The following is a 9,739-nucleotide window of genomic DNA, read 5'->3' on the forward strand; positions in this document are numbered from 1 at the left end:
ATTATTTTGGGTGTGATCATAACAGCACTAATGCACCGGATCCCATCAGAACTCCGCAGTTAAGCGTGCTTGGGCGAGAGTAGTACTAGGATTGGTGACCCCCCGGGAAATCCTTGTGTTGCACCCCCCTTTTTCGTTGTCCGTTTGCGTTTTCTTTTTACATTTTACGTGCGGTTTTTTGGTTTTTTTCCATTCTTTCTTGCTATTTCTATGCTCGGGTGCCCTCCGGTTCATGGCTGATGGTTTTCGTATTTTTGGAACGGAGCCGATCGGTCACATGGGTCCCACGCCCCGCGTACCAAAACAAAGTAGGCTCTGCGTCTTGTAACACATAAAAGCAATAAACATGGATAGTATTTCGTGTGCTATCATACCGGCACTAATGCACCGAATCCCATCAGAACTCCGTAGTTACGCGTGCTTGGGCGAGAGTAGTACAACGATGGGTGACCCCCTGGGATGTGCTCGTGTTGCACCCTCATTTTCGTTGTCCATTTGCATTTTTTTTTACATTTTACGTGCGGTTTTTTGGTTTTTTAACCTTTCTTTCTTGCTATTTCTATGCTCGGGTGCCTTCCGGTTTATGGTTGATGGTTTTCGAATTTTTGGAACGGAGCCGATCGGTCACGTGGATCCCACGCCCCGCGTACAAAAACAAAGGAGATTCTGCATCTTGTAACACATAAAAGCAATAAACATGGATATTATTTTGGGTGTGATCATAACAGTACTAATGCACCGGATCCCATCAAAACTCCGCAGTTAAGCGTGCTTGGGCGAGAGTAGTACTAGGATGGGTTACCCCCTGGGAAGTCCTCGTGTTGCACCCCCCCCCCCCCCTTTTTCGTTGTCCGTTTGCGTTTTTTTTTTTTTTTTACATTTTACGTGCGGTTTTTTGGTTTTTTTTCCTTTCTTTCTTGCTATTTCTATGCTCGGGTGCCCTCCGGTTCATGGTTGATGGTTTTCGTATTTTTGGAACGGAGCCGATCAGTCACGTAGGTCCCACGCCCCGCGTACCAAAATAAAGGAAGTTCTGCCTCTGGTAACACATAAAAGCAACGAACATGAATAGTATTTCGGGAGCAATCATACCAGCACTAATGCACCGGATCCCATCAAACCTCCGTAGTTAAGCGTGCTTGGGCGAGAGTAGTACTAGGATTGGTGACACCCTGGGAAGTCCTCTTGTTGCACCCCCCTTTTTAGTTTGTCCGTTTGCGTTTTATTTTACATTTTACGTGCGGTTTTTTTTTTCCTTTCTTTCTTGCTATTTCTATGCTCGGGTGCCCTCCGGTTCATGGTTCATGGTTTTTGTATTTTTGGAACGGAGCCGATCGGTCACATGGGTCCCACGCCCCGCGTACCAAAACAAAGTAGGCTCTGCGTCTTGTAACACATAAAAGTAATAAACATGGATAGTATTTCGTGTGCTATCATTCCAGCACTAATGCACCGAATCCCATCAGAACTCCGCAGTTAAGCGTGCTTGGGCGAGAGTAGTACAAGGATGGGTGACCCCCTGGGATGTGCTCGTGTTGCACCCTCTTTTTGGTTGTCCGTTTGCATTTTTTTAACATTTTACGTGCGGTTTTTTAGTTTTTTATCCTTTCTTTCTTGCTATTTCTATGCTCGGGTGCCTTCCGGTTTATGGTTGATGGTTTTCGTATTTTTGGAACGGAGCCGATCGGTCACGTGGATCCCACGCCCCGCGTACAAAAACAAAGGAGATTGTGCATCTTGTAACACATAAAAGCAATAAACATGGATATTATTTTGGGTGTGATCATAACAGCACTAATGCACCGGATCCCATCAAAACTCCGCAGTTAGGCGTGCTTGGGCGAGAGTAGTACTAGGATGGGTGACCCCCTGGGAAGTCCTCGTGTTGCACCCCCCTTTTTCGTTGTCCGTTTGCGTTTTTTTTTTTTTTACATTTAACGTGCGGTTTTTTGGTTTTTTTTCCTTTCTTTCTTGCTATTTCTATGCTCGGGTGCCCTCCGGTTCAGGGTTGATGGTTTTCGTATTTTTGGAACGGAGCCGATCAGTCACACAGGTCCCACGCCCCGCGTACCAAAATAAAGGAAGTTCTGCCTCTGGTAACACATAAAAGCAATGAACATGAATAGTATTTCGTGTGCTATCATACCAGCACTAATGCACCGAATCCCATCAGAACTCCGTAGTTAAGCGTGCTTGGGCGAGAGTAGTACAAGGATGGGTGACCCCCTGGGATGTGCTCGTGTTGCACCCTCTTTTTCGTTGTCCGTTTGCATTTTTTTTACATTTTACGTGCGGTTTTTTAGTTTTTTATCCTTTCTTTCTTGCTATTTCTATGCTCGGGTGCCTTCCGGTTTATGGTTGATGGTTTTCGTATTTTTGGAACGGAGCCGATCGGTCACGTGGATCCCACGCCCAGCGTACCAAAACAAAGAAGGTTTTGCGTCTTGTAACACATAAAAGCAATAAACATGGATAGTATTTCGTGTGCGATCATACCAGCACTAATGCACCGAATCCCATCAGAACTCCGCAGTTAAGCGTGCTTGGGCAAGATTAGTACAAGGATGGGTGACCCCCTTGGAAGTGCTCGTGTTGCACCCTCTTTTTCGTTGTCCGTTTGCATTTTTTTTTACATTATACGTGCTGTTTTTTTGTTTTTTTCCTTTCTTTCTGGCTATTTCTATGCTCGGGTGCCTTCCGGTTTATGGTTGATGGTTTTCGTATTTTTGGAACGGAGCCGATCGGTCACGTGGATCCCACGCCCCGCGTACAAAAACAAAGGAGATTGTGCATCTTGTAACACATAAAAGCAATAAACATGGATATTATTTTCGGTGTGATCATAACAGCACTAATGCACCGGATCCCATCAAAACTCCGCAGTTAAGCGTGCTTGGGCAAGAGTAGTACTAGGATGGGTGACCCCCTGGGAATTCCTCGTGTTGCACCCACCTTTTTCGTTGTCCGTTTGCGTTTTTTTTTTTTACATTTTACGTGCGGTTTTTTGGTTTTTTTTTCCTTTCTTTCTTGCTATTTCTATGCTCGGGTGCCCTCCGGTTCATGGTTGATGGTTTTCGTATTTTTGGAACGGAGCCGATCAGTCACGTAGGTCCCACGCCCCGCGTACCAAAATAAAGGAAGTTCTGCCTCTGGTAACACATAAAAGCAATGAACATGAATAGTATTTCGGGAGCGATCATACCAGCACTAATGCACCGGATCCCATCAAACCTCCGTAGTTAAGCGTGCTTGGGCGAGAGTAGTACTAGGATTGGTGACACCCTGGGAAGCCCTCTTGTTGCACCCCCCTTTTTAGTTTGTCCGTTTGCGTTTTTTTTTTTTACATTTTACGTGCGGTTTTTTTTCCTTTCTTTCTTGCTATTTCTATGCTCGGGTGCTCTCCGGTTCATGGTTCATGGTTTTCATATTTTTGGAACGGAGCCGATCGGTCACATGGGTCCCACGCCCCGCGTACGAAAACAAAGTAGGCTCTGCGTCTTGTAACACATAAAAGCAATAAACATGGATAGTATTTCGTGTGCTATCATACCCGCACTAATGCACCGAATCCCATCAAAACTCCGCAGTTAAGCGTGCTTGGGCGAGAGTAGTACAACGATGGGTGACTCCCTGGGATGTGCTCGTGTTGCACCCTCTTTTTCGTTGTCCGTTTGCATTTTTTTACATTTTACGTGCGGTTTTTTAGTTTTTTTATCCTTTCTTTCTTGCTATTTCTATGCTCGGGTGCCTTCCGGTTTATGGTTGATGGTTTTCGTATTTTTGGAACGGAGCCGATCGGTCACGTGGATCCCACGCCCCGCGTACCAAAACAAAGAAGGTTCTGCGTCTTGTAACACATAAAAGCAATAAACATGGATAGTATTTCGTGTGCGATCATACCAGCACTAATGCACCGAATCCCATCAGAACTCCGCAGTTAAGCGTGCTTGGGCAAGATTAGTACAAGGATGGGTGACCCCCTTGGAAGTGCTCGTGTTGCACCCTCTTTTTCGTTGTCCGTTTGCATTTTTTTTTACATTATACGTGCTGTTTTTTTGTTTTTTTCCTTTCTTTCTGGCTATTTCTATGCTCGGGTGCCTTCCGGTTTATGGTTGATGGTTTTCGTATTTTTGGAACAGAGCCGATCGGTCACGTGGATCCCACGCCCCGCGTACAAAAACAAAGGAGATTCTGCATCTTGTAACACATAAAAGCAATAAACATGGATATTATTTTGGGTGTGATCATAACAGCACTAATGCACCGGATCCCATCAAAACTCCGCAGTTAAGCGTGCTTGGGCGAGAGTAGTACTAGGATGGGTGACCCCCTGGGAAGTCCTCGTGTTGCACCCACCTTTTTCGTTGTCCGTTTGCGTTTTTTTTTTTTTTTTTTACATTTTACGTGCGGTTTTTTGGTTTTTTTTCCTTTCTTTCTTGCTATTTCTATGCTTGGGTGCCCTCCGGTTCATGGTTGATGGTTTTTGTATTTTTGGAACGGAGCCGATCAGTCACGTAGGTCCCACGCCCCGCGTACCAAAATAAAGGAAGTTCTGCCTCTGGTAACACATAAAAGCAATGAACATGAATAGTATTTCGGGAGCGATCATACCAGCACTAATGCACCGGATCCCATCAGACCTCCGAAGTTAAGCGTTCTTGGGCGAGAGTAGTACAAGGATGGGTGACCCCCTGGGAAGTCCTCGTGTTGCACACTATTTTTCGTTGTCCGTTTGCATTTTTTTTTTTTACAGTTTACATGCGGTTTTTTGTTTTTTTTTCCTTTCTTTCTGGCTATTTCTATGCTCGGGTGCCTTCCGGTTTATGGTTGATGGTTTTCGTATTTTTGGAACGGTGCTGATCGGTCACATGGATCCCACGCCCCGCGTACAAAAACAAAGGAGATTATGCGTCTTGTAACACATAAAAGCAATAAACATGGATATTATTTTGGGTGTGATCATAACAGCACTAATGCACCGGATCCCATCAGAACTCCGCAGTTAAGCGTGCTTGGGCGAGAGTAGTACTAGGATTGGTGACCCCCCGGGAAATCCTTGTGTTGCACCCCCCTTTTTCGTTGTCCGTTTGCGTTTTCTTTTTACATTTTACGTGCGGTTTTTTGGTTTTTTTTCCATTCTTTCTTGCTATTTCTATGCTCGGGTGCCCTCCGGTTCATGGCTGATGGTTTTCGTATTTTTGGAACGGAGCCGATCGGTCACATGGGTCCCACGCCCCGCGTACCAAAACAAAGTAGGCTCTGCGTCTTGTAACACATAAAAGCAATAAACATGGATAGTATTTCGTGTGCTATCATACCGGCACTAATGCACCGAATCCCATCAGAACTCCGCAGTTAAGCGTGCTTGGGCGAGAGTAGTACAACGATGGGTGACCCCCTGGGATGTGCTCGTGTTGCACCCTCTTTTTCGTTGTCCATTTGCATTTTTTTTGACATTTTACGTGCGGTTTTTTGGTTTTTTAACCTTTCTTTCTTGCTATTTCTATGCTCGGGTGCCTTCCGGTTTATGGTTGATGGTTTTCGAATTTTTGGAACGGAGCCGATCGGTCACGTGGATCCCACGCCCCGCGTACAAAAACAAAGGAGATTCTGCATCTTGTAACACATAAAAGCAATAAACATGGATATTATTTTGGGTGTGATCATAACAGCACTAATGCACCGGATCCCATCAAAACTCCGCAGTTAAGCGTGCTTGGGCGAGAGTAGTACTAGGATGGGTTACCCCCTGGGAAGTCCTCGTGTTGCACCCCCCCCCCCCTTTTTCGTTGTCCGTTTGCGTTTTTTTTTTTTTACATTTTACGTGCGGTTTTTTGGTTTTTTTTCCTTTCTTTCTTGCTATTTCTATGCTCGGGTGCCCTCCGGTTCATGGTTGATGGTTTTCGTATTTTTGGAACGGAGCCGATCAGTCACGTAGGTCCCACGCCCCGCGTACCAAAATAAAGGAAGTTCTGCCTCTGGTAACACATAAAAGCAATGAACATGAATAGTATTTCGGGAGCAATCATACCAGCACTAATGCACCGGATCCCATCAAACCTCCGTAGTTAAGCGTGCTTGGGCGAGAGTAGTACTAGGATTGGTGACACCCTGGGAAGTCCTCTTGTTGCACCCCCCTTTTTAGTTTGTCCGTTTGCGTTTTATTTTACATTTTACGTGCGGTTTTTTTTTTCCTTTCTTTCTTGCTATTTCTATGCTCGGGTGCCCTCCGGTTCATGGTTCATGGTTTTTGTATTTTTGGAACGGAGCCGATCGGTCACATGGGTCCCACGCCCCGCGTACCAAAACAAAGTAGGCTCTGCGTCTTGTAACACATAAAAGCAATAAACATGGATAGTATTTCGTGTGCTATCATACCAGCACTAATGCACCGAATCCCATCAGAACTCCGCAGTTAAGCGTGCTTGGGCGAGAGTAGTACAAGGATGGGTGACCCCCTGGGATGTGCTCGTGTTGCACCCTCTTTTTGGTTGTGCGTTTGCATTTTTTTAACATTTTACGTGCGGTTTTTTAGTTTTTTATCCTTTCTTTCTTGCTATTTCTATGCTCGGGTGCCTTCCGGTTTATGGTTGATGGTTTTCGTATTTTTGGAACGGAGCCGATCGGTCACGTGGATCCCACGCCCCGCGTACAAAAACAAAGGAGATTGTGCATCTTGTAACACATAAAAGCAATAAACATGGATATTATTTTGGGTGTGATCATAACAGCACTAATGCACCGGATCCCATCAAAACTGCGCAGTTAGGCGTGCTTGGGCGAGAGTAGTACTAGGATGGGTGACCCCCTGGGATGTCCTCGTGTTGCACCCCCCTTTTTCGTTGTCCGTTTGCGTTTTTTTTTTTTACATTTAACGTGCGGTTTTTTGGTTTTTTTTCCTTTCTTTCTTGCTATTTCTATGCTCGGGTGCCCTCCGGTTCAGGGTTGATGGTTTTCGTATTTTTGGAACGGAGCCGATCAGTCACATAGGTCCCACGCCCCGCGTACCAAAATAAAGGAAGTTCTGCCTCTGGTAACACATAAAAGCAATGAACATGAATAGTATTTCGTGTGCTATCATACCAGCACTAATGCACCGAATCCCATCAGAACTCCGTAGTTAAGCGTGCTTGGGCGAGAGTAGTACAAGGATGGGTGACCCCCTGGGATGTGCTCGTGTTGCACCCTCTTTTTCGTTGTCCGTTTGCATTTTTTTTACATTTTACGTGCGTTTTTTTAGTTTTTTATCCTTTCTTTCTTGCTATTTCTATGCTCGGGTGCCTTCCGGTTTATGGTTGATGGTTTTCGTATTTTTGGAACGGAGCCGATCGGTCACGTGGATCCCACGCCCCGCGTACCAAAACAAAGAAGGTTGTGCGTCTTGTAACACATAAAAGCAATAAACATGGATAGTATTTCGTGTGCGATCATACCAGCACTAATGCACCGAATCCCATCAGAACTCCGCAGTTAAGCGTGCTTGGGCAAGATTAGTACAAGGATGGGTGACCCCCTTGGAAGTGCTCGTGTTGCACCCTCTTTTTCGTTGTCCGTTTGCATTTTTTTTTACATTATACGTGCTGTTTTTTTGTTTTTTTCCTTTCTTTCTGGCTATTTCTATGCTCGGGTGCCTTCCGGTTTATGGTTGATGGTTTTCGTATTTTTGGAACGGAGCCGATCGGTCACGTGGATCCCACGCCCCGCGTACAAAAACAAAGGAGATTGTGCATCTTGTAACACATAAAAGCAATAAACATGGATATTATTTTCGGTGTGATCATAACAGCACTAATGCACCGGATCCCATCAAAACTCCGCAGTTAAGCGTGCTTGGGCGAGAGTAGTACTAGGATGGGTGACCCCCTGGGAATTCCTCGTGTTGCACCCACCTTTTTCGTTGTCCGTTTGCGTTTTTTTTTTTACATTTTACGTGCGGTTTTTTGGTTTTTTTTTTCCTTTCTTTCTTGCTATTTCTATGCTCGGGTGCCCTCCGGTTCATGGTTGATGGTTTTCATATTTTTGGAACGGAGCCGATCAGTCACGTAGGTCCCACGCCCCGCGTACCAAAATAAAGGAAGTTCTGCCTCTGGTAACACATAAAAGCAATGAACATGAATAGTATTTCGGGAGCGATCATACCAGCACTAATGCACCGGATCCCATCAAACCTCCGTAGTTAAGCGTGCTTGGGCGAGAGTAGTACTAGGATTGGTGACACCCTGGGAAGCCCTCTTGTTGCACCCCCCTTTTTAGTTTGTCCGTTTGCGTTTTTTTTTTTTACATTTTACGTGCGGTTTTTTTTCCTTTCTTTCTTGCTATTTCTATGCTCGGGTGCTCTCCGGTTCATGGTTCATGGTTTTCATATTTTTGGAACGGAGCCGATCGGTCACATGGGTCCCACGCCCCGCGTACGAAAACAAAGTAGGCTCTGCGTCTTGTAACACATAAAAGCAATAAACATGGATAGTATTTCGTGTGCTATCATACCCGCACTAATGCACCGAATCCCATCAAAACTCCGCAGTTAAGCGTGCTTGGGCGAGAGTAGTACAACGATGGGTGACTCCCTGGGATGTGCTCGTGTTGCACCCTCTTTTTCGTTGTCCGTTTGCATTTTTTTACATTTTACGTGCGGTTTTTTAGTTTTTTTATCCTTTCTTTCTTGCTATTTCTATGCTCGGGTGCCTTCCGGTTTATGGTTGATGGTTTTCGTATTTTTGGAACGGAGCCGATCGGTCACGTGGATCCCACGCCCCGCGTACCAAAACAAAGAAGGTTCTGCGTCTTGTAACACATAAAAGCAATAAACATGGATAGTATTTCGTGTGCGATCATACCAGCACTAATGCACCGAATCCCATCAGAACTCCGCAGTTAAGCGTGCTTGGGCAAGATTAGTACAAGGATGGGTGACCCCCTTGGAAGTGCTCGTGTTGCACCCTCTTTTTTGTTGTCCGTTTGCATTTTTTTTTACATTATACGTGCTGTTTTTTTGTTTTTTTCCTTTCTTTCTGGCTATTTCTATGCTCGGGTGCCTTCCGGTTTATGGTTGATGGTTTTCGTATTTTTGGAACAGAGCCGATCGGTCACGTGGATCCCACGCCCCGCGTACAAAAACAAAGGAGATTCTGCATCTTGTAACACATAAAAGCAATAAACATGGATATTATTTTGGGTGTGATCATAACAGCACTAATGCACCGGATCCCATCAAAACTCCGCAGTTAAGCGTGCTTGGGCGAGAGTAGTACTAGGATGGGTGACCCCCTGGGAAGTCCTCGTGTTGCACCCACCTTTTTCGTTGTCCGTTTGCGTTTTTTTTTTTTTTTTTACATTTTACGTGCGGTTTTTTGGTTTTTTTTCCTTTCTTTCTTGCTATTTCTATGCTTGGGTGCCCTCCGGTTCATGGTTGATGGTTTTTGTATTTTTGGAACGGAGCCGATCAGTCACGTAGGTCCCACGCCCCGCGTACCAAAATAAAGGAAGTTCTGCCTCTGGTAACACATAAAAGCAATGAACATGAATAGTATTTCGGGAGCGATCATACCAGCACTAATGCACCGGATCCCATCAGACCTCCGAAGTTAAGCGTTCTTGGGCGAGAGTAGTACAAGGATGGGTGACCCCCTGGGAAGTCCTCGTGTTGCACACTATTTTTCGTTGTCCGTTTGCATTTTTTTTTTTTACAGTTTACATGCGGTTTTTTGTTTTTTTTTCCTTTCTTTCTGGCTATTTCTAT

The 9,739-nt window shown here is 45.1% G+C and overlaps 24 non-coding genes and 4 pseudogenes across 24 annotated transcripts; all 28 read left to right on the plus strand.

Annotated features, from left to right (window-relative positions):
• Positions 1–8: 8 nt before the first annotated feature.
• Positions 9–127, plus strand: LOC145076052 (5S ribosomal RNA). The gene has a single exon (XR_013692578.1). It is a non-coding gene; the product is annotated as a 5S ribosomal RNA (ribosomal RNA).
• A 233-nt stretch (positions 128–360) lies between these two features.
• On the plus strand, positions 361–479 carry LOC145079645 (5S ribosomal RNA; annotated as a pseudogene).
• A 232-nt stretch (positions 480–711) lies between these two features.
• On the plus strand, positions 712–830 carry LOC145075188 (5S ribosomal RNA). The gene has a single exon (XR_013692369.1). It is a non-coding gene; the product is annotated as a 5S ribosomal RNA (ribosomal RNA).
• Positions 831–1,078: 248 nt separating this feature from the next.
• Positions 1,079–1,197, plus strand: LOC145078297 (5S ribosomal RNA). Its single transcript, XR_013693876.1, has one exon. It is a non-coding gene; the product is annotated as a 5S ribosomal RNA (ribosomal RNA).
• A 228-nt stretch (positions 1,198–1,425) lies between these two features.
• Positions 1,426–1,544, plus strand: LOC145079265 (5S ribosomal RNA). Its single transcript, XR_013694783.1, has one exon. It is a non-coding gene; the product is annotated as a 5S ribosomal RNA (ribosomal RNA).
• A 231-nt stretch (positions 1,545–1,775) lies between these two features.
• Positions 1,776–1,894, plus strand: LOC145076311 (5S ribosomal RNA). The gene has a single exon (XR_013692647.1). It is a non-coding gene; the product is annotated as a 5S ribosomal RNA (ribosomal RNA).
• Positions 1,895–2,132: 238 nt separating this feature from the next.
• On the plus strand, positions 2,133–2,251 carry LOC145078972 (5S ribosomal RNA). Its single transcript, XR_013694503.1, has one exon. It is a non-coding gene; the product is annotated as a 5S ribosomal RNA (ribosomal RNA).
• Positions 2,252–2,482: 231 nt separating this feature from the next.
• On the plus strand, positions 2,483–2,601 carry LOC145078773 (5S ribosomal RNA). The gene has a single exon (XR_013694306.1). It is a non-coding gene; the product is annotated as a 5S ribosomal RNA (ribosomal RNA).
• Positions 2,602–2,832: 231 nt separating this feature from the next.
• LOC145078815 (5S ribosomal RNA) lies at positions 2,833–2,951 on the plus strand. The gene has a single exon (XR_013694347.1). It is a non-coding gene; the product is annotated as a 5S ribosomal RNA (ribosomal RNA).
• A 237-nt stretch (positions 2,952–3,188) lies between these two features.
• Positions 3,189–3,307, plus strand: LOC145078516 (5S ribosomal RNA). Its single transcript, XR_013694074.1, has one exon. It is a non-coding gene; the product is annotated as a 5S ribosomal RNA (ribosomal RNA).
• A 229-nt stretch (positions 3,308–3,536) lies between these two features.
• LOC145080265 (5S ribosomal RNA) lies at positions 3,537–3,655 on the plus strand (annotated as a pseudogene).
• Positions 3,656–3,886: 231 nt separating this feature from the next.
• On the plus strand, positions 3,887–4,005 carry LOC145078774 (5S ribosomal RNA). Its single transcript, XR_013694307.1, has one exon. It is a non-coding gene; the product is annotated as a 5S ribosomal RNA (ribosomal RNA).
• A 231-nt stretch (positions 4,006–4,236) lies between these two features.
• On the plus strand, positions 4,237–4,355 carry LOC145073129 (5S ribosomal RNA). Its single transcript, XR_013691250.1, has one exon. It is a non-coding gene; the product is annotated as a 5S ribosomal RNA (ribosomal RNA).
• A 242-nt stretch (positions 4,356–4,597) lies between these two features.
• LOC145074103 (5S ribosomal RNA) lies at positions 4,598–4,716 on the plus strand. The gene has a single exon (XR_013691704.1). It is a non-coding gene; the product is annotated as a 5S ribosomal RNA (ribosomal RNA).
• Positions 4,717–4,951: 235 nt separating this feature from the next.
• On the plus strand, positions 4,952–5,070 carry LOC145076055 (5S ribosomal RNA). The gene has a single exon (XR_013692579.1). It is a non-coding gene; the product is annotated as a 5S ribosomal RNA (ribosomal RNA).
• A 234-nt stretch (positions 5,071–5,304) lies between these two features.
• Positions 5,305–5,423, plus strand: LOC145079105 (5S ribosomal RNA). Its single transcript, XR_013694629.1, has one exon. It is a non-coding gene; the product is annotated as a 5S ribosomal RNA (ribosomal RNA).
• Positions 5,424–5,655: 232 nt separating this feature from the next.
• LOC145073640 (5S ribosomal RNA) lies at positions 5,656–5,774 on the plus strand. The gene has a single exon (XR_013691473.1). It is a non-coding gene; the product is annotated as a 5S ribosomal RNA (ribosomal RNA).
• Positions 5,775–6,017: 243 nt separating this feature from the next.
• LOC145078308 (5S ribosomal RNA) lies at positions 6,018–6,136 on the plus strand. The gene has a single exon (XR_013693886.1). It is a non-coding gene; the product is annotated as a 5S ribosomal RNA (ribosomal RNA).
• Positions 6,137–6,364: 228 nt separating this feature from the next.
• On the plus strand, positions 6,365–6,483 carry LOC145078933 (5S ribosomal RNA). The gene has a single exon (XR_013694465.1). It is a non-coding gene; the product is annotated as a 5S ribosomal RNA (ribosomal RNA).
• A 231-nt stretch (positions 6,484–6,714) lies between these two features.
• On the plus strand, positions 6,715–6,833 carry LOC145079985 (5S ribosomal RNA; annotated as a pseudogene).
• A 236-nt stretch (positions 6,834–7,069) lies between these two features.
• Positions 7,070–7,188, plus strand: LOC145078973 (5S ribosomal RNA). Its single transcript, XR_013694504.1, has one exon. It is a non-coding gene; the product is annotated as a 5S ribosomal RNA (ribosomal RNA).
• Positions 7,189–7,419: 231 nt separating this feature from the next.
• LOC145078775 (5S ribosomal RNA) lies at positions 7,420–7,538 on the plus strand. Its single transcript, XR_013694308.1, has one exon. It is a non-coding gene; the product is annotated as a 5S ribosomal RNA (ribosomal RNA).
• A 231-nt stretch (positions 7,539–7,769) lies between these two features.
• LOC145076594 (5S ribosomal RNA) lies at positions 7,770–7,888 on the plus strand. Its single transcript, XR_013692716.1, has one exon. It is a non-coding gene; the product is annotated as a 5S ribosomal RNA (ribosomal RNA).
• Positions 7,889–8,125: 237 nt separating this feature from the next.
• Positions 8,126–8,244, plus strand: LOC145078527 (5S ribosomal RNA). Its single transcript, XR_013694082.1, has one exon. It is a non-coding gene; the product is annotated as a 5S ribosomal RNA (ribosomal RNA).
• A 229-nt stretch (positions 8,245–8,473) lies between these two features.
• On the plus strand, positions 8,474–8,592 carry LOC145080266 (5S ribosomal RNA; annotated as a pseudogene).
• Positions 8,593–8,823: 231 nt separating this feature from the next.
• Positions 8,824–8,942, plus strand: LOC145078777 (5S ribosomal RNA). Its single transcript, XR_013694309.1, has one exon. It is a non-coding gene; the product is annotated as a 5S ribosomal RNA (ribosomal RNA).
• Positions 8,943–9,173: 231 nt separating this feature from the next.
• LOC145073134 (5S ribosomal RNA) lies at positions 9,174–9,292 on the plus strand. Its single transcript, XR_013691251.1, has one exon. It is a non-coding gene; the product is annotated as a 5S ribosomal RNA (ribosomal RNA).
• Positions 9,293–9,533: 241 nt separating this feature from the next.
• LOC145074110 (5S ribosomal RNA) lies at positions 9,534–9,652 on the plus strand. Its single transcript, XR_013691708.1, has one exon. It is a non-coding gene; the product is annotated as a 5S ribosomal RNA (ribosomal RNA).
• Positions 9,653–9,739: the final 87 nt, after the last annotated feature.

Source organism: Lactuca serriola, chromosome 1, assembly GCF_051521515.1.
Source record: "Lactuca serriola cultivar US96UC23 chromosome 1, Lser_US96UC23_V15, whole genome shotgun sequence".
NCBI lineage: Eukaryota > Viridiplantae > Streptophyta > Magnoliopsida > Asterales > Asteraceae > Lactuca > Lactuca serriola.